Raw genomic sequence first — 22,753 nt, 5'->3', positions numbered from 1 at the left:
AGTAGCCATGCACTGAATCCTCCCTGTGGCATCTCTGTACTTCCTGAGTTGTGTTGACCAAAACTGCACACAGTATTCTTTGGTAGTCACTGGTGACGTGCAGGGTATTCAATGGTAGACTTGTTTGATAGGGCAGAAGCAAATGACCGTTCCATGATGTACTCTTTGGTGGAGGGAAATTCAATAGTGGTTTCACCAATGGTGCTGAATGGTTTACCATGGTGATCATTTATAGTGTACAATGGGAAATCTTTTCTAGTCCATGAACGATACTTCTCCCAAGGGTATAGTCCGTTTCTCTTTTTCTTGAATTATGTTCCCAGATCAGAAAACTGATCCTTGACGCAGTTCGGGTGACTGCAGGACATCACCAAGGATTTGACGAAGAAATTGCCACTTTTTGAGTCAACTTCATGGGAATAGTATGTTATTTCTCTGCTTAACTCACTGAGCTTTTTGAATCGACATGAGCCCCTCTTGACATTATGTTGCAACAACAATAAAATTATATATAGCAAGTATTTTGGGCGCACACGTAGGTTGCGAGTTTAATTCCACCAAAGAAAACGAACAATGCTGCTCCCGATGTGCTTCCAAAATAGATGTAAAAACGCATCTGTCTCACGCCTACGTCTTCTGATTTGCAATCGCATTTATCTTGATTCTCATGCCCTCTCCCACGCCGATCTCGCAACCCTCCCGCATACGAACGAGCGGTGACGCGCATTGCGAGAAGCTTTGATCGTTTTCGAGCTATGAGTTATGATTAGCAAATACACCAGAGTAAATAAATGTGTTTATGATCGTCTTCAATATTCGATGCATTTATTTCCAAGACTGGAGGTTGTGTGTTTAATTGAAAGCTTTTATTCGACCTGCGTACTTTGACATTTGAGGTTCAGGTGTCTGGACGAGGCCTGGATTGTGAGGCGTCGTGCAGCATAATGGCATGATCAATCATCGACAAACGCATCGTCACAGGCGGTATACCTATGACGTCAGAGCAGCGGCGAGACTTGTGACGTGCAAGAGTGTTAATATCGGGCCGTTGTCCTTCTGCTTTGCGTCCTTGAGGACAACTTTGGTTGCGAATACAACTCAGCTCGATGGACATGTCCGGGAAGGGGAATTCGACGTTGTAGCAAGATGGAGGGTCTTTGATTGCATCCGTTGGAGCAGCAAAGATGATCGTTCTCTCCTCAAATTGAATTGATAAGGCAGGTAATTGTGAATTCACATGTACAGAACAAAGTGTAAAGTATTAATTATAAATAGAACCTGTTCTCGCAAATGGAATGCACAAAGTGTTCCAACAGCCCTTAAACCTACACGTTGGAATTCAGCTGTGTTTACATGTCAGATATGGCATATCATGGTGTCGCTCACTCGAGTGTGGGGTATTCGAAAGGGTAAATTAGCTTTACTGCAGGATTTTCTGCACCACCTGGAGATCTAAAAATAAAAAAACTTCACAAAAGAGATGAATCACGTAGTTATAAAACACAGTTTGTATTGAAATGCAGAACAAGTTTATTTGACTTTCCAATGGAAATGCATTAAGCCCGAAGGAATTTAGCCGACACGGGTACCCCTGCCTGCCAATGTGCTATAATTTACACGATGGTTCCTTTAAAAGGAACTTCAACACTGGAGGAAGCAATTTGGCACATCAAATATGCACTATGGTTGCCAGCCTCTGCTTGTTTGTCCATGCTCTAACCTTTTAATTGCTGAGCATCAAGCAAGGAAGCAGAATGTTTGTAAAGTCTTTGGTATGACTCGGACGGGTTTGAACCCCCGACCTCCCATATAAGGAGCGGACACTATTACAGCGAGGCTTATGCACAACTTTTGCACCACCCTGTTCAGAGGCCTCCATATCAAATGCAGGACAAAGTCATTCATCAAAATCAATGTACTTTAACATGACTAACAAGGACCTTGGTAGACAATGTACACTTCTGGTATCTTAGATTTGAGCTCGTGTTCCCCACATCATAAGCCAGTGTTTTCAATCAGACATGATCAATGCAACCCACAGGAAGCAAAATTAGTTAATTCGCTCTCTCACATTTTCTTTCTTTGTCGATTACTGTATTTAACACCCAATACAAATATATATATATATATATATATATATATATATATATATATATATATATATATATATATATATATATACATATATACATACACACACACACACACACACAGTATGTATCTCTGCAGCATCTGTGTTGTCACTGAACTACTCCTCAAACTTTTGTGAAAGCCTACCAAACTTTCGGACTGCACCTACCTCTCCTGTGTGTTTGTCCTCAGGGTATTTGTTTTTAATATATATATATATATATATATATATATATATATATATATATATATATATATATATATATATATATATATATATATATATATATATATATATATATATATATATTTTTCAAACACACATAATGTATTTTTTTCCTTAAATGTTCAACTTAAATTGTTTATAAAATGTGATTAATCACGAATACTACAAATTGATTTGAAAAATATATGTTTGAATTCTGCTTGGTGTAAATGATGACAACACAACGTTGAGGTGTTTTTAATGCCATGGCGATGAGATGTTTTCAAAGATGTGGCAGTGAGGTGTTTTTAATGATGTGGCAGTGAGGTGTTTTTAATAACGTGGCAGTGAGGTGTTTTTAATGACGTGGCGGTGAGGTGTTTTTAATAACGTGGAGATGAGGTGTTTCTAATAATGCAGCGGAGAAGTGTTTTTAATAACATGGCAGTGAGGTGTTTTGAATGATGTGGTGTTGAGGTGTTTTTAATAACATGGCAGTGAGGTGTTTTGAATGACGTGGTGTTGAGGTGTTTTTAATAACATGGCAGTGAGGTGTTTTGAATGACGTGGTGTTGAGGTGTTTGTAATAGTGTGGTGGAGAAGTGTTTTCAATAACATGGCAGAGGGGAGTTTTGAATGATGTGGTGTTGAGGAGTTTTTAATAACTTGGCAGTGAGGTGTTTTGAATGATGTGGTGTTGAGGTGTTTTTAATAACAAGGCAGTGAGGTGTTTTGAATGACATGGTGTTGAGGTGTTTTTACTAATGTGGTGGAGAAGTGTTTTTAATAACATGGCAGAGGGGAGTTTTGAATGACATGGTGTTGAGGTGTTTTTAATAGTGTGGCGGAAAAGTGTTTTTAATAACATGGCAGTGAGGTGTTTTGAATGACGTGGTGTGAGGTGTTTTTAATAGTGTGGCGGTTACACAGAGGTGAGGTGTTTTAATAATGTGGTGGAGATGTGTTTTTACAACATGGCAGAGGGGAGTTTTGAATGACGTGGTGTTGAGGTGTTTTTAATAATGTGGCGGAGAAGTGTTTTTAATAACATGGCAGAGGGGAGTTTTGAATGACGTGGTGTTGAGGTGTTTTTAATAATGTGGCGGAGAAGTGTTTTTAATAACATGGCAGTGAGGTGTTTTGAATGATGTGGTGTTGAGGTGTTTTTAATAGTGTGGCGGAGAAGTGTTTTTAATAACATGGCAGTGAGGTGTTTTGAATGACGTGGTGTTGAGGTGTTTTTAATAGTGTGGTGAAGTGTTTTTAATAACATGGCAGAGGGAAGTTTTGAATGATGTGCTGTTGAGGTGTTTTTAATATTGTGGCGGAGAAGTGTTTTTAATAACATGGCAGAGGGGAGTTTTGAATGACATGGTGATGAGGTGTTTTTAATAGTGTGGCGGAGAAGAATTTTTAATAACATGGCAGTGGGGTGTTTTGAATGACGTGGTGTGAGGTGTTTTTAATAGTGTGGCACTTGCACAGAGGTGAGGTGTTTTTAATAATGTGGCAGTGAGGTGTTTTGAATGACATGGTGTGAGGTGTTTTTAATAGTGTGGCGGTTACACAGAGGTGAGGTGTTTTAATAATGTGGCGGAGAAGTGTTTTTAATAACATGGCAGAGGGGAGTTTTAAATGACGTGTTGTTGAGGTGTTTTAATAATGTGGCGGAGAAGTGTTTTTAATAACATGGCAGTGGGGTGTTTTGAATGACGTGGTGTTGAGGTGTTTTTAATAGTGTGGCGGTTACACAGAGGTGAGGTGTTTTTAATAACATGGCAGTGAGGTGTTTTGAATGACGTGGTGTGAGGTGTTTTTAATAGTGTGGCGGTTACACAGAGGTGAGGTGTTTTAATAATGTGGCGGAGAAGTGTTTTTACTGACATGGCAGTGGGGTGTTTTGAATGACGTGGTGTGAGGTGTTTTTCATAGTGAACGCAGTGAGCTTCATACTCAACGCGTGCACATGAGAGAATAGGAAACAACAACAACAACAACAACAACAACAACAACAACAACACAATACCCCTGACAATTTCGAATCCGTGTCGTTGGCTATGACCCTTTTGCTTCTGGTTGTTTTTAAACGCTGTGCGGTGTATAAACATGATTGGGTTTTATTTCTATCTTGTGAATATTACTTAACACGTGCACATGGGAGAATAGGAAACAACAACACAATACCATGGCAATTTGGAATCCATGTCGTTAGCTATGACCCTTTTGCTTCCGTTTTTTTTTTTTGCTTCTGTTTTTTTTTGTTTCCGGTTTTTGTCATGGGAAATGATGCATGCCAGGAGATAAAGGCAACGTCGGAGACATGAAAGACCCAAATATCAGACATGGTGCATATTTCCTCCACTGATTTTAATAAAGATATCTCTCGCATCATCAAAAAATCATTTTTAATCGTGATTTTCGTTATTTGATCTCTGATCCCGAATCCAGGCCAAAGTAACCGGAAATTGCGTATACAGTTGTGAACAAGTTATAGGTAAAGTCAGAAGCGAATGTAAGAAGAATTCTACGTTCAATCTCGTATTTATTTTTTTAGATGAGATCCTGTTCTCGGCGGTGTAGTTCTCATTGTGAAGATAATGTTGAGGATTTTTTTTTTCAGATGAGATCCTGTTCTAGGCGGTGTAGTTGTCGTTGTGGAGGCAATGTTGAGGATTTTTTTTTCAGATGAGATCCTGTTCTCGGCGGTGTAGGTGTTGTTGTGAAGGTAATGTGGAGGTAATAGGTAAAGTCAGAAGCGAATGTAAGAATAATTCTACCTTCGCTTCTCGGCTTTGCCTATTCCATATCAGCGAACGAAGTGAGCTTTATACTTAAAGCGTGCACATAAGAGAATAGGAAACAACAGCAACAACAACACAATATCCTGGCAATTTGGAATCCGTGTGTCGGCTATGACCCTTTTGCTTCCGCTTTTTGTCATGGTGAATGATGCATGCCGGGAGATCATGACCGGAAGTGTTTATTTATTTATTCAATTATTTTTTTCCCCAAAGTTAATTTTATAATTCCGAAAGTGATTTTTTTTCATGACAGGAAGTGTTTATTTAGTATTTAACATTACCGGGAGTGATTTTGAAACTCTCTGAAACTTTTAATTTCTTTTATTCTTGACCAGAAGTGATGGTTTATTTATTTATTTATTCAATTATTTTTTACTCAACACGTGCACATGAGAGAATAGGAAACAACAACAACAACAACAACAACAACAACACAATACCCAGGCAATTTGGAATCCGTGTCATCGGCTATGACCCTTTTGCTTCCGGTTTTTGTCATGGGGAATGATGTGTCCCGGGAGATAAAGGCATCTTCGGAGACATGAAAGACCCAAATATCAGACATGGTGAATATTTCCTCCACTCATTTTAATAAAGATATCTCCCGCATCATCAAAAAATAATTTTTAATCGTGATTTACATTATTTGATCGCTGATCCCGAATCCAGGCCAAAGTAACCGGAAATTGCAGCATCGTCTGCTATGCACCTGACTGATCTCATCTGTCAAAATCATCAGCTGTGCGGCGCTTACATGTACCACGGTATAGTTGGCAAGTATACAGTTGTAAACAAGTTATAGGTAAAGTCAGAAGCGAATGGAAGAAGAATTCTACGTTCGCTTCTAGTATTTATTTTTTTAGAGGAGATCCTGTTCTAGGCGGTGTAGTTGTCGTTGTGAAGGTAATGTTGAGGTATAATTTTGAGGTAATATACATATATATATATATATATATATATATATATATATACATATATATATATATATATATATATATGTATTTTTTAGATGAGATCCTGTTATCGACAGGTGTAGTTGTCGTTGTGAAGGTAATGTTGAGGTAATATTAATTTTTTTTAGATGGATCCTGATTTGGCGGTGTAGTTGTCGTTGTGAAGGTAATGTTGAGGTATAATTTTGAGGTAATATACATATATATTTTTTTTTTCGATAAAATCCTGTTCTAGGTGGTGTAGTTGTTGTTGTGAAGGTAACGTTGAGGTATAATGTTGAGGTAATTTTTATTTTTTTTTAGATGAGATCCTGTTCTCGACAGGTGTGGTTGTCGTTGTGAAGGTAATGGTGAGGTAATATTAACTTTTTTAGATGAGATCCTGTTTTACGCGGTGTAGTCGTTGTGAAGGTAATGTTGAGGTCATATTAATTTTTTTTAGATGAGATCCTGTTCTTGGCGGTGTAGTTGTCGTTGTGAAGGTAATGTTGAGTGAATTTTTTTTTTCTCAGATGAGATCCTGTTCTTGGCGGTGTATTTGTTGTTGTGAAAGTAAAGTTGAGGTATAATGTTGAGGTAATATATATATATTTTTAGATGAGATCCTGTTCTCGACAGGTGTAGTTGGCATTGTGAAGGTGATGTTGAGGTAATATTGAGTTTTTTTTAGATGAGATACTGTTCTTGGCGGTGTAGTTGTTGTTGTGAAGGTAATGTTGAGGTATAATGTTGAGGTAATATATTTTTTTTTTCGATGAGATCCTGTTCTAGGCGGTGTAGTTGTTGTTGTGAAGGTAACGTTGAGGTATAATGTTGAGGTATTTATTTATTTTTTTTTAGATGAGATCCTGTTCTCGACAGGTGTGGTTGTCGTTGTGAAGGTAATGTTGAGGTAATATTAATTTTTTTTCGATGAGATCCTGTTCCCGGCGGTGGAGTTGTCGTTGTGAAGGTAATGTTGAGGATTTTTTTTTCTTCAGATGAGATCCTGTTCTCGGCAGTGTAGTTGTTGTTGTGAAGGTAATGTTGAGGTAATAGGTAAAGTCAGAAGCGAATGTAAGAAGAATTCGACGCTCGCTTCTTGGCTTTGCCGATTCCATATTAATGTGGCGGTTACACAGAGGTGAGGTGATTTTAATAGTGTGGCGGAGAAGTGTTTTTAATAACATGGCAGTGGCGTGTTTTGAATGACGTGGTGTGAGGTGTTTTTAATAGTGAGGCGGTTACACAGAGGTGAGGTGTTTTTAATAATGTGGCAGTGAGGTGTTTTGAATGACGTAGTGTGAGGTGTTTTTAATAGTGTGGCGGTTACACAGAGGTGAGGTGTTTTAATAATGTGGCGGAGAAGTGTTTTTAATAACATGGCAGAGTGGAGTTTTAAATGACGTGTTGTTGAGGTGTTTTAATAATGTGGCGGAGAAGTGTTTTTAATAACATGGCAGTGGGGTGTTTTGAATGACGTGGTGTTGAGTTGTTTTTAATAGTGTGGCGGTTACACAGAGGTGAGGTGTTTTTAATAACATGGCAGTGAGGTGTTTTGAATGACGTGGTGTGAGGTGTTTTTAATAGTGTGGCGGTTACACAGAGGTGAGGTGTTTTAATAATGTGGCGGAGAAGTGTTTTTACTAACATGGCAGTGGGGTGTTTTGAATTACGTGGTGTTGAGGTGTTTTTAATAATGGGGCGGATAAGTGTTTTTACTAACATGGTAGTGGGGTGTTTTGAATGACGTGGTGTGAGGTGTTTTTCATAGCGAACGCAGTGAGCTTCATACTTAATGCGTGCACATGAGAGAATAGGAAACAACAACAACAGCAACAACAACAACAACAACAACAACAACAACAACACAATACCTCTGACAATTTCGAATCCGTGTCGTTGGCTATGACCCTTTTGCTTCTGGTTGTTTTTAAACGCTGTGCGGTGTATAAACACGATTGGGTTTTATTTCTATCTTGTGAATATTACTTAACACGTGCACATGGGAGAATAGGAAACAACAACACAATACCATGGCAATTTGGAATCCATGTCGTTAGCTATGACCCTTTTGCTTCCGTTTTTTTTTTTTGCTTCTGTTTTTTTTGTTTCCGGTTTTTGTCATGGGAAATGATGCATGCCGGGAGATAAAGGCTTCGTCGGAGACATGAAAGACCCAAATATCAGACATGGTGTATATTTCCTCCACTGATTTTAATAAAGATATCTCTCGCATCATCAAAAAATCATTTTTAATCGTGATTTTCGTTATTTGATCTCTGATCCTGAATCCAGGCCAAAGTAACTGGAAATTGCGTATACAGTTGTGAACAAGTTATAGGTAAAGTCAGAAGCGAATGTAAGAAGAATTCTACGTTCAATCTCGTATTTATTTTTTTAGATGAGATCCTGTTCTCGGCGGTGTAGTTCTCATTGTGAAGATAATGTTGAGGATTTTTTTTTTCAGATGAGATCCTGTTCTAGGCGGTGTAGTTGTCGTTGTGGAGGCAATGTTGAGGATTTTTTTTTCAGATGAGATCCTGTTCTCGGCGGTGTAGGTGTTGTTGTGAAGGTAATGTGGAGGTAATAGGTAAAGTCAGAAGCGAATGTAAGAATAATTCTACCTTCGCTTCTCGGCTTTGCCTATTCCATATCAGCGAACGAAGTGAGCTTTATACTTAAAGCGTGCACATAAGATAATAGGAAACAACAGCAACAACAACACAATATCCTGGCAATTTGGAATCCGTGTGTCGGCTATGACCCTTTTGCTTCCACTTTTTGTCATGGTGAATGATGCATGCCGGGAGATCATGACCGGAAGTGTTTATTTATTTATTCAATTATTTTTTTCCCCAAAGTTAATTTTATAATTCCGAAAGTGATTTTTTTCATGACAGGAAGTGTTTATTTAGTATTTAACATTACCGGGAGTGATTTTGAAACTTTCTGGAACTTTTAATTTATTTTATTCTTGACCAGAAGTGATGGTTTATTTATTTATTTATTCAATTATTTTTTACTCAACACGTGCACATGAGAGAATAGGAAACAACAACAACAACAACAACAACAACAACACAATACCCAGGCAATTTGGAATCCGTGTCATCGGCTATGACCCTTTTGCTTCCGGTTTTTGTCATGGGGAATGATGTGTCCCGGGAGATAAAGGCATCTTCGGAGACATGAAAGACCCAAATATCAGACATGGTGAGTATTTCCTCCACTCATTTTAATAAAGATATCTCCCGCATCATCAAAAAATAATTTTTAATCGTGATTTACATTATTTGATCGCTGATCCCGAATCCAGGCCAAAGTAACGAGAAATTGCAGCATCGTCTGCTATGCACCTGACTGATCTCAGATCTGTCAAAATCATCAGCTGTGCGGCGCTTACATGTACCACGGTATAGTTGGCAAGTATACAGTTGTAAACAAGTTATAGGTAAAGTCAGAAGCGAATGGAAGAAGAATTCTACGTTCGCTTCTAGTATTTATTTTTTTAGATGAGATCCTGTTCTAGGCGGTGTAGTTGTCGTTGTGAAGGTAATGTTGAGGTATTATGTTGAATTAATATATATATATATATATATATATATATATATATATATATATATATATATATATATATATATATATATATGTATGTATTTTTTAGATGAGATCCTGTTATCGACAGGTGTAGTTGTCGTTGTAATGGTCATGTTGAGGTAATATTAATTTTTTTTAGATGAGATCCTGATTTGGCGGTGTAGTTGTTGTTGTGAAGGTGATGTTGAGGTATAATTTTGAGGTAATATATATATATATTTTTTTCGATAAAATCCTGTTCTAGGTGGTGTAGTTGTTGTTGTGAAGGTAACGTTGAGGTATAATGATGAGATCCTGTTCTCAACAGGTGTTGTTGTCGTTGTGAAGGTAATGGTGAGGTAATATTAACTTTTTTAGATGAGATCCTGTTTTACGCGGTGTAGTCGTTGTGAAGGTAATGTTGAGGTCATATTAATTTTTTTTAGATGAGATCCTGTTCTTGGCGGTGTAGTTGTCGTTGTGAAGGTAATGTTGAGTGAATTTTTTTTTTCTCAGATGAGATCCTGTTCTTGGCGGTGTATTTGTTGTTGTGAAAGTAAAGTTGAGGTATAATGTTGAGGTAATATATATATATATATATATATATATATATATATATATATATATATTTTTTTTTTTCGATGAGATCCTGCTCTCGACATGTGTAGTTGGCATTGTGAAGGTGATGTTGAGGTAATATTGAGTTTTTTTTAGATGAGATCCTGTTCTAGGCGGTGTAGTTGTTGTTGTGAAGGTAACGTTGAGGTATAATGTTGAGGTAATATATTTTTTTTTCGATGAGATCCTGTTCTAGGCGGTGTAGTTGTTTTTGTGAAGGTAACGTTGAGGTATAATGTTGAGGTATTTATTTATTTTTTTTTAGATGAGATCCTGTTCTCGACAGGTGTGGTTGTCGTTGTGAAGGTAATGTTGAGGTAATATTAATTTTCTTAGATGAGATCCTGTTCTTGGCGGTGTAGTTGTCGTTGTGAAGGTAATGTTGAGGTAATATTAATTTTTTTTAGATGAGATCCTGTTCCCGGCGGTGGAGTTGTCGTTGTGAAGGTAATGTTGAGGATTTTTTTTTTTCTTCAGATGAGATCCTGTTCTCGGCGGTGTAGTTGTTGTTGTGAAGGTAATGTTGAGGTAATAGGTAAAGTCAGAAGCGAATGTAAGAAGAATTCGACGCTCGCTTCTTGGCTTTGCCGATTCCATATTAATGTGGCGGTTACACAGAGGTGAGGTGTTTTTAATAGTGTGGCGGAGAAGTGTTTTTAATAACATGGCAGTGGCGTGTTTTGAATGACGTGGTGTGAGGTGTTTTTAATAGTGTGGCGGTTACACAGAGGTGAGGTGTTTTTAATAATGTGGCAGTGAGGTGTTTTGAATAACATGGTGTGAGGTGTTTTTAATAGTGTGGCGGTTACACAGAGGTGAGGTGTTTTAATAATGTGGCGGAGAAGTGTTTTTAATAACATGGCAGAGGGGAGTTTTAAATGACGTGTTGTTGAGGTGTTTTAATAATGTGGCGGAGAAGTGTTTTTAATAACATGGCAGTGGGGTGTTTTGAATGACGTGGTGTTGAGGTGTTTTTAATAGTGTGGCGGTTACACAGAGGTGAGGTGTTTTTAATAATGTGGCAGTGAGGTGTTTTGAATGACATGGTGTGAGGTGTTTTTAATAGTGTGGCGGTTACACAGAGGTGAGGTGTTTTAATAATGTGGCGGAGAAGTGTTTTTAATAACATGGCAGAGGGGAGTTTTAAATGACGTGTTGTTGAGGTGTTTTAATAATGTGGCGGAGAAGTGTTTTTAATAACATGGCAGTGGGGTGTTTTGAATGACGTGGTGTTGAGGTGTTTTTAATAGTGTGGCGGTTACACAGAGGTGAGGTGTTTTAATAATGTGGCGGAGAAGTGTTTTTACTAACATGGCAGTGGGGTGTTTTGATTGACGTGGTGTTGAGGTGTTTTAATAATGGGGCGGATAAGTGTTTTTACTAACATGGCAGTGGGGTGTTTTGAATGACGTGGTGTGAGGTGTTTTTCATAGCGAACGCAGTGAGCTTCATACTTAACGCGTGCACATGAGAGAATAGGAAACAACAACAACAACAACAACACAATACCCCTGACAATTTCGAATCCGTGTCGTTGGCTATGACCCTTTTGCGTCTGGTTGTTTTTAAACGCTGTGCGGTGTATAAACACGATTGGGTTTTATTTCTATCTTGTGAATATTACTTAACACGTGCACATGGGAGAATAGGAAACAACAACACAATACCATGGCAATTTGGAATCCATGTCGTTAGCTATGACCCTTTTGCTTCCGTTTTTTTTTTTTTGCTTCTGTTTTTTTTTGTTTCCGGTTTTTGTCATGGGAAATGATGCATGCCGGGAGATAAAGGCATCGTCGGAGACATGAAAGACCCAAATATCAGACATGGTGTATATTTCCTCCACTGATTTTAATAAAGATATCTCTCGCATCATCAAAAAATCATTTTTAATCGTGATTTTCGTTATTTGATCTCTGATCCCGAATCCAGGCCAAAGTAACCGGAAATTGCGTATACAGTTGTGAACAAGTTTTAGGTAAAGTCAGAAGCGAATGTAATAAGAATTCTACGTTCAATCTCGTATTTATTTTTTTAGATGAGATCCTGTTCTCGGCGGTGTAGTTCTCATTGTGAAGATAATGTTGAGGATTTTTTTTTTCAGATGAGATCCTGTTCTAGGCGGTGTAGTTGTCGTTGTGAAGGTAATGTTGAGGTAATAGGTAAAGTCAGAAGCGAATGTAAGAATAATTCTACCTTCGCTTCTCGGCTTTGCCTATTCCATATCAGCGAACGAAGTGAGCTTTATACTTAAAGCGTGCACATAAGAGAATAGGAAACAACAGCAACAACAACACAATATCCTGGAAATTTGGAATCCGTGTGTCGGCTATGACCCTTTTGCTTCCGCTTTTTGTCATGGTGAATGATGCATGCCGGGAGATCATGACCGGAAGTGTTTATTTATTTATTCAATTATTTTTTCCCCAAAGTTATTTTTATAATTCCGAAAGTGATTTTTTTCATGACAGGAAGTGTTTATTTAGTATTTAACATTACCGGGAGTGATTTTGAAACTTTCTGGAACTTTTAATTTCTTTTATTCTTGACCAGAAGTGATGGTTTATTTATTTATTTATTCAATTATTTTTTACTCAACACGTGCACATGAGAGAATAGGAAACAACAACAACAACAACAACACAATACCTAGGCAATTTGGAATCCGTGTCATCGGCTATGACCCTTTTGCTTCCGGTTTTTGTCATGGGGAATGATGTGTCCCGGGAGATAAAGGCATCTTCGGAGACATGAAAGACCCAAATATCAGACATGGTGAATATTTCCTCCACTCATTTTAATAAAGATATCTCCCGCATCATCAAAAAATAATTTTTAATCGTGATTTACATTATTTGATCGCTGATCCCGAATGCAGGCCAAAGTAACCGGAAATTGCAGCATCGTCTGCTATGCACCTGACTGATCTCAGATCTGTCAAAATCATCAGCTGTGCGGCGCTTACATGTACCACGGTATAGTTGGCAAGTATACAGTTGTAAACAAGTTATAGGTAAAGTCAGAAGCGAATGGAAGAAGAATTCTCGTTAAGCTTCGAGTATTTATTTTTTTAGATGAGATCCTGTTCTCGGCGGTGTAGTTGTCGTTGTGAAGGTAATGTTGAGTATTATGTTGACGTAATATATATATATATATATATATATATATATATATATATATATATATATATATATATATATATATGTATATATATATATATATATATATATATATATATATCTATATATATATATATTTTTTTTAGATGAGATGCTGTTATCGACAGGTGTAGTTGTCGTTGTGAAGGTAATGTTGAGGTAATATTAATTTTTTTTAGATGAGATCCTGATTTGGCGGTGTAGTTGTTGTTGTGAAGGTAATGTTGAGGTATAATTTTGAGGTAATATATATATATATATATATATATATATATATATATATATATATATATATTTTTTTTTTTTTTCGATAAAATCCTGTTCTAGGTGGTGTAGTTGTTGTTGTGAAGGTAACGTTGAGGTATAATGTTGAGGTAATTTTTATTTTTTTTTAGATGAGATCCTGTTCTCGACAGGTGTGGTTGTCGTTGTGAAGGTAATGGTGAGGTAATATTAACTTTTTTAGATGAGATCCTGTTTTACGCGGTGTAGTCGTTGTGAAGGTAATGTTGAGGTCATATTAATTTTTTTTAGATGAGATCCTGTTCTTGGCGGTGTATTTGTTGTTGTGAAAGTAAAGTTGAGGTATAATGCTGAGGTAATATATATATATATTTTTTAGATGAGATCCTGTTCTCGACAGGTGTTGTTGGCATTGTGAAGGTGATGTTGAGGTAATATTGAGTTTTTTTTAGATGAGATACTGTTCTTGGCGGTGTAGTTGTTGTTGTGAAGGTAATGTTGAGGTATAATGTTGAGGTAATATATTTTTTTTTTTCGATGAGATCCTGTTCTAGGCGGTGTAGTTGTTGTTGTGAAGGTAACGTTGAGGTATAATGTTGAGGTTTTTTTTTTTTTTTTTAGATGAGATCCTGTTCTCGACAGGTGTGGTTGTCGTTGTTAAGGTAATGTTGAGGTAATATTAATTTTCTTAGATGAGATCCTGTTCTTGGTGGTGTAGTTGTCGTTGTGAAGGTAATGTTGAGGTAATATTAATTTTTTTTAGATGAGATCCTGTTCCCGGCGGTGGAGTTGTCGTTGTGAAGGTAATGTTGAGGATTTTTTTTTTCTTCAGATGAGATCCTGTTCTCGGCGGTGTAGTTGTTGTTGTGAAGGTAATGTTGAGGTAATAGGTAAAGTCAGAAGCGAATGTAAGAAGAATTCGACGCTCGCTTCTTGGCTTTGCCGATTCCATATTAATGTGGCGGTTACACAGAGGTGAGGTGTTTTTAATAGTGTGGCGGAGAAGTGTTTTTAATAACATGGCAGTGGCGTGTTTTGAATGACGTGGTGTGAGGTGTTTTTAATAGTGTGGCGGTTACACAGAGGTGAGGTGTTTTTAATAATGTGGCAGTGAGGTGTTTTGAATAACATGGTGTGAGGTGTTTTTAATAGTGTGGCGGTTACACAGAGGTGAGGTGTTTTAATAATGTGGCGGAGAAGTGTTTTTAATAACATGGCAGAGGGGAGTTTTAAATGACGTGTTGTTGAGGTGTTTTAATAATGTGGCGGAGAAGTGTTTTTAATAACATGGCAGTGGGGTGTTTTGAATGACGTGGTGTTGAGGTGTTTTTAATAGTGTGGCGGTTACACAGAGGTGAGGTGTTTTTAATAATGTGGCAGTGAGGTGTTTTGAATGACATGGTGTGAGGTGTTTTTAATAGTGTGGCGGTTACACAGAGGTGAGGTGTTTTAATAATGTGGCGGAGAAGTGTTTTTAATAACATGGCAGAGGGGAGTTTTAAATGACGTGTTGTTGAGGTGTTTTAATAATGTGGCGGAGAAGTGTTTTTAATAACATGGCAGTGGGGTGTTTTGAATGACGTGGTGTTGAGGTGTTTTTAATAGTGTGGCGGTTACACAGAGGTGAGGTGTTTTTAATAACATGGCAGTGAGGTGTTTTGAATGACGTGGTGTGAGGTGTTTTTAATAGTGTGGCGGTTACACAGAGGTGAGGTGTTTTAATAATGTGGCGGAGAAGTGTTTTTACTAACATGGCAGTGGGGTGTTTTGAATGACGTGGTGTTGAGGTGTTTTAATAATGGGGCGGATAAGTGTTTTTACTAACATGGCAGTGGGGTGTTTTGAATGACGTGGTGTGAGGTGTTTTTCATAGCGAACGCAGTGAGCTTCATACTTAACGCGTGCACATGAGAGAATAGGAAACAACAACAACAACAACACAATACCCCTGACAATTTCGAATCCGTGTCGTTGGCTATGACCCTTTTGCTTCTGGTTGTTTTTAAACGCTGTGCGGTGTATAAACACGATTGGGTTTTATTTCTATCTTGTGAATATTACTTAACACGTGCACATGGGAGAATAGGAAACAACAACACAATACCATGGCAATTTGGAATCCATGTCGTTAGCTATGACCCTTTTGCTTCCGTTTTTTTTTTTTTGATTCCGGTTTTTGTCATGGGAAATGATGCATGCCGGGAGATAAAGGCATCGTCGGAGACATGAAAGACCCAAATATCAGACATGGTGTATATTTCCTCCACTGATTTTAATAAAGATATCTCTCGCATCATCAAAAAATCATTTTTAATCGTGATTTTCGTTATTTGATCTCTGATCCCGAATCCAGGCCAAAGTAACCGGAAATTGCGTATACAGTTGTGAACAAGTTTTAGGTAAAGTCAGAAGCGAATGTAATAAGAATTCTACGTTCAATCTCGTATTTATTTTTTTAGATGAGATCCTGTTCTCGGCGGTGTAGTTCTCATTGTGAAGATAATGTTGAGGATTTTTTTTTTCAGATGAGATCCTGTTCTCGGCGGTGTAGGTGTTGTTGTGAAGGTAATGTTGAGGTAATAGGTAAAGTCAGAAGCGAATGTAAGAATAATTCTACCTTCGCTTCTCGGCTTTGCCTATTCCATATCAGCGAACGAAGTGAGCTTTATACTTAAAGCGTGCACATAAGAGAATAGGAAACAACAGCAACAACAACACAATATCCTGGCAATTTGGAATCCATGTGTCGGCTACGACCCTTTTGCTTCCGCTTTTTGTCATGGTGAATGATGCATGCCGGGAGATCATGACCGGAAGTGTTTATTTATTTATTCAATTATTTTTTCCCCAAAGTTAATTTTATAATTCCGAAAGTGATTTTTTTTCATGACAGGAAGTGTTTATTTAGTATTTAACATTACCGGGAGTGATTTTGAAACTTTCTGGAACTTTTAATTTCTTTTATTCTTGACCAGAAGTGATGGTTTATTTATTTATTTATTCAATTATTTTTTACTCAACACGTGCACATGAGAGAATAGGAAACAACAACAACAACAACACAATACCCAGGCAATTTGGAATCCGTGTCATCGGCTATGACCCTTTTGCTTCCGGTTTTTGTCATGGGGAATGATGTGTCCCGGGAGATAAAGGCATCTTCGGAGACATGAAAGACCCAAATATCAGACATGGTGAATATTTCCTCCACTCATTTTAATAAAGATATCTCCCGCATCATCAAAAAATAATTTTTAATCGTGATTTACATTATTTGATCGCTGATCCCGAATGCAGGCCAAAGTAACCGGAAATTGCAGCATCGTCTGCTATGCACCTGACTGATCTCAGATCTGTCAAAATCATCAGCTGTGCGGCGCTTACATGTACCACGGTATAGTTGGCAAGTATACAGTTGTAAACAAGTTATAGGTAAAGTCAGAAGCGAATGGAAGAAGAATTCTACGTTCGCTTCGAGTATTTATTTTTTTAGATGAGATCCTGTTCTCGGCGGTGTAGTTGTCGTTGTGAAGGTAATGTTGAGGTATTATGTTGACGTAATATATATATATATATATATATATATATATATATATATATATATATATATATATATATATATATATGTATTTTTTAGATGAGATCCTGTTATCGACAGGTGTAGTTGTCGTTGTGAAGGTAATGTTGAGGTAATATTAATTTTTTTTAGATGAGATCCTGATTTGGCGGTGTAGTTGTTGTTGTGAAGGTAATGTTGAGGTATAATTTTGAGGTAATATATATATATATATATATATATATATATATATATATATATATATATATATATATATATTTTGTTTTTCGATAAAATCCTGTTCTAGGTGGTGTAGTTGTTGTTGTGAAGGTAACGTTGAGGTATAATGTTGAGGTAATTTTTATTTTTTTTTAGATGAGATCCTGTTCTCGACAGGTGTGGTTGTCGTTGTGAAGGTAATGGTGAGGTAATATTAACTTTTTTAGATGAGATCCTGTTTTACGCGGTGTAGTCGTTGTGAAGGTAATGTTGAGGTCATATTAATTTTTTTTAGATGAGATCCTGTTCTTGGCGGTGTATTTGTTGTTGTGAAAGTAAAGTTGAGGTATAATGTTGAGGTAATATATATTTTTTTTTAGATGAGATCCTGTTCTCGACAGGTGTAGTTGGCATTGTGAAGGTGATGTTGAGGTAATATTGAGTTTTTTTTAGATGAGATACTGTTCTTGGCGGTGTAGTTGTTGTTGTGAAGATAATGTTGAGGTATAATGTTGAGGTAATATATATTTTTTTTTCGATGAGATCCTGTTCTAGGCGGTGTAGTTGTTGTTGTGAAGGTAACGTTGAGGTATAATGTTGAGGTTTTTTTTTTTTTTTTTTAGATGAGATCCTGTTCTCGACAGGTGTGGTTGTCGTTGTGAAGGTAATGTTGAGGTAATATTAATTTTCTTAGATGAGATCCTGTTCTTGGTGGTGTAGTTGTCGTTGTGAAGGTAATGTTGAGGTAATATTAATTTTTTTTAGATGAGATCCTGTTCCCGGCGGTGGAGTTGTCGTTGTGAAGGTAATGTTGAGGATTTTTTTTTTCTTCAGATGAGATCCTGTTCTCGGCGGTGTAGTTGTTGTTGTGAAGGTAATGTTGAGGTAATAGGTAAAGTCAGAAGCGAATGTAAGAAGAATTCGACGCTCGCTTCTTGGCTTTGCCGATTCCATATTAATGTGACGGTTACACAGAGGTGAGGTGTTTTTAATAGTGTGGCGGAGAAGTGTTTTTAATAACATGGCAGTGGCGTGTTTTGAATGACGTGGTGTGAGGTGTTTTTAATATGTGGCGGTTCAGCAGAGGTGAGGTGTTTTTAACACCATGGCGGTAGGTGTTTTTCTTAATGTGACGGTGAGGTATATTTTTACATCAGGGTGGTGAGGTGTTTTTTCCAACATGGTGGTTCAGTGTTTTGAATACCAACACAAGAGGAAGTCATAAAGCAACTCAAGAAGTGAATGGAGGGAAAAACCAATCAGCTCTCACCTATTCTACTACACTCAAGTTCCATTCACAGGTGAGAGATGTTTGTGGTTCTTTCTTTATTTATGTATTGACTTCTTTTGACGATTACATGAAGTACATGCTTGAGAGCCTCATTGGTATGCATTGCATCCATAAATGACCCACCAACATATACATATATATTGTTGCGAATTCGTGCCCGCCGGCGTGCGGACGGACGCGTCACTCGAATCGCGACCGCGTCGCCCACCGGACGGACAATTCAGTCGTGACCCTCCGTGAACTATCGCCCGGAGCCAGTCACGGGTGGGCCTTTCGACCTCACCACAATCGTGCCAATTGGCCACCCACGTAGGATAGGGTTGTTCGCCAAACTCGACCTACCTAAGTACCCACGCGGATCGTAAACCGGGCGATCGTACCTCGCCGCAGGTCGACTCCGGACATGAACCGCTTTAGCGGTCCGTTCCGTGCTACAGTGATAACCGATCGGTGTTATTGTCGGCCTCGACGGTTCCGATTATTTACCGGGCGTATTAAGCCCACGACGAACCCTTTATGTGAAGCAGGATGGAGGGTCAATAAAGAAAAGACGAAGCGAAACGGGAAAACAGTTCACACAATGCACATTTATTTCCCGGCACACGGAAAGCACTTATATACAGCCATCCAGTCAAAATGCACATATAGCAACCAAAACAAAAGCAACAACGACGCAGAGTTAATACCGACTACGCGCACACATGGCAACACTTATACAGTTCTACTTTACAGACGCCGCCAACACACATTTACACAAAAGCAAAGGAAAGAAGCCACCCTCATAGACAAGGGGGGCAGACAGGCCTGTAGGCCAACTGTGCGTGTGATCTGGAGGAGCGGCCAGGTCCGCGAGACCGGGGGGGGGGTCCTACCCGGGTCCTCGTGATGCGTTGGCGGGCGAGCTGCAGATGTGGCCGCGTGGCTGTGCCCCGACTCCGTGTTCCTTGGCAGGTTTCGTTGGCACGACGTTTGGAGTGGGGTGGCAACGGGGCCCCCTTTTTGCACTATCAATTTTTTTTGCACTGTTGTTGATGCCCTGGGGAAGGAGAATGGCTGGCTGGCTTGGGTCCCGCGACGAGCGATCCCACACCGCGACCTCGTCGCCGCCCGCCGTCCTTCTCGCCTCGGACCCGAGCTCCTTTGCCTCTTCCCGCAACTCTCCTCAGCCGACTGCAGAACCCAACTCAACTCCTCTCTCCTCAGCCGACTGCAGAACCCAACTCTTTGCCACACCGATGACTTCGCAACCCGACTCCACTGACTGCATTCGCCTTGCGCTCGCCTTCTTATAGGCCGGCAGGAGCAGCTAATATGCAAATATCCGGATCAGGATGACCTCGGGGCGGAGCCACGCTCGCCCATTGGTCGGAGGAAAGGGGGCGTGAATCTCCCCTGATCCTAGAACTTGCATATATCGATTTCACACATACGCGCCTTGAGGCGGGGCCAAGCCGCTCCGCACTTGCTAATTGGACGGAGGGGAAGTGGGCGTGTAGCGTTCTTGATCCGAATTCTCCCTCGAAAAGGCGCTATTTGCGCTCGCGGCTCGGTGCGTTCGGCACCAATCGCCGAACGGGCCCGAGACAGTCCGACGCTCAGTGTTCACAGGTGGTGCTGGAATGGCCGTAGAAGGAGAGAGGCGAAGGTGGTGGAGTGGTTTCGGTCGTGGTTTGACGGGAATGGCGGTGATGTGATGATGTGGGAGCGAGTTGTGAAGGTAAAGGTCGTGGCTGTTGGCATTGTTGTTGTTGTTGTCCGAGGGTTGGAGCGTGGTTGCAGTTGGTGACGATGGCTGGCGTGGTGGTTCTTATGTGATGGTTGGTTCAAAATAAAGATAGAACAGAAAAACGGCTATCTCAAAGCATCGCAGCCCGGATGAATCACATAAAATCCCTCTATACAACCGGTTTGGACTAACTACACATGTACTTAGAGATATCTCACCTACGGGCCCTTCATGGTGTAATGCGAATTTCCACAGCCGTAACAATATATATATATATATATATATATATATATATATATATATATATATATATATATATATATATATATATATATATATATATATATATATATATATATATATATATATATATATATATATATATATATATATATATACAGTTAAGCCCAAAATTATTAATGCCCTGACCAAATTTGGAATATTTTGAATCGTGTTATTTGAGGAATGAGTTTCTTCTGACTTAAGTTACATAAGAATGTGACAAACAGCTGAAAGTATCAGTGCAAGAGACATTTCAAGAAATACATTGTTTCGGGGGTATTTTATTGATAGATTTACAAAAAAAGTCATGTCCAGAATTATTCATACTCTTGCTTTGGGCCCTGTCACACCTTGACGTTTTAGCCAGCGTATGGCAAGGTATCAATATGTTTGTAAAACGCCGGTATACGCTGAACTACTGATGATTTTTTTCCAGTTTTGGACGTATTCAGAACGAGTTGGACGTATGCCGAACGTATTGGTAATGTACACAGAACGTTTTGATAAAATATGGATAACTTGTATAAACGAATGCTGAGCGTGTTGTCGGCGTTCACAACCTATGCCCAACGATAGTCTAACTTATGCATAGCGTGCGGCAGCGTATCGCCAACGATCATGTGGCGTCGGCTATTAATAGGCTGTGGCTCGACGAATCAAATCATAACCGCACTCGACATCGAAGTGTCAAGCCGCTGTCACACCTTGACGTTTTAGCCAGCATATGCCGACGTATGAAAAATTTGCCGAATACACTGGCACACGTCGGATACATTATGGGTAAGTTTTGTATACGTTAATGGCACGCTGAAGCACGCTGGCATACATCGTAGTACGTCGACAAATTTTCAGCATGTTGAAAATTTTTCGACGTATGCCAGCGTATGACACACGTTCCGCATACGCTGGCCATAATTTGTAGGCACGTTACGCGATCGTTGACACACGTTACTCATAAGTCGAAAGACGTCGAGGTAATGGTTAGCGTCAGTGTTCCAGACTCCCTGTTTTTTTTGTTTTGTTTTTTCTTCGTTATGACGGTGATGTTGATACTTCGATTTCTAGTGCGGTTATGATTTAAATCGTTGAGCGGCAGCCTATTAATTATATTATATTATATTATATTATAACCGCACAAGAAATCGAAGTGTCAACATCACTGTCATACCGAAGAAAAAAAAAATAAAAAAGAAAACCAGGGAGTCTGGAACACTGACGCGAACCATTACCTCGACGTGTTTCGACTTATGAGTAACTTACAAGTAACGTGTGTCAACGATCGCATAACGTGCCTACAACACGTTACTCATAGGTTAGAAATAAGTTCCGGGTATGCTAAACATTACATTGACGTGTTTTTACTTATGAGTAACTTACAAGTAACGTGTGTCAACGATCGTGTAACGTGCCTTCAACTTATGGCAAGCGTATGCGGAATGTGTGAGTCATACACTGGCATACATCAAAAAATTTCAAGCATGGAAAATTTGTCTAACAGCTCGGCGTACTACGACGTATGCCAGCGTGCTCTTAACATATACAAAACTTACCCATACGTATTCGACGTGTGCCAACGTTTTAGACAAATTTTTCATACGTCTGCATATGCTGGCTAAATCGTCAAGGTGTGGCAGGGCCTTTAGATCAGTTCAAAGTCACATTCAGTAATCAATGGAAAAGCCTCTGTTTGTGATTGCAGCATCCAAATGGTTTTTATACTTGCTCACAAGGTTTTTGCATGTCTGCAGGGATTTTGGCCCACTCCTCCTTCGCGAAGGTCTCCAGCTCTTTGAGGTTGGAAGGCTTCCTTGCCATCACTCCAGTCTTGAGCTCCCTCCACAGATTCTCGATTGGTTTGAGGTCTGGACTTTGGCTTCGCCACTCGAGAACGTCTACATCATTATCCCAGAACCATTTCTTGACTGACTTGGTGGTGTGTTTTGGATCGTTGGCCTGCTGATATGTCCAATGCTCCCCTAGGTGGTTTCTCTGCAGACTGTTTGATGTTTCCAC

The 22,753-nt window shown here is 39.0% G+C and overlaps 1 long non-coding RNA gene across 2 annotated transcripts in view; it reads left to right on the top strand.

Annotated features, from left to right (window-relative positions):
- The first annotated feature begins 14,475 nt into the window (after positions 1 to 14,475).
- Positions 14,476 to 22,753, top strand: part of LOC147027145 (uncharacterized) — a 121,987-nt gene continuing 113,709 nt past the window's right edge. For both annotated transcript variants that reach the window (XR_015058702.1, XR_015058701.1), the window contains exons 1-2: positions 14,476 to 14,641; positions 18,599 to 18,742. This is a non-coding gene — a long non-coding RNA (uncharacterized LOC147027145). The remainder of the gene's footprint in view (positions 14,642 to 18,598; positions 18,743 to 22,753) is intronic.

Source organism: Eptatretus burgeri, chromosome 5, assembly GCF_056783735.1.
Source record: "Eptatretus burgeri isolate ZD-2024b chromosome 5, Ebu_testis_v1, whole genome shotgun sequence".
NCBI lineage: Eukaryota > Metazoa > Chordata > Myxini > Myxiniformes > Myxinidae > Eptatretus > Eptatretus burgeri.
This window is presented reverse-complemented; position numbering and strand designations above follow the sequence as displayed.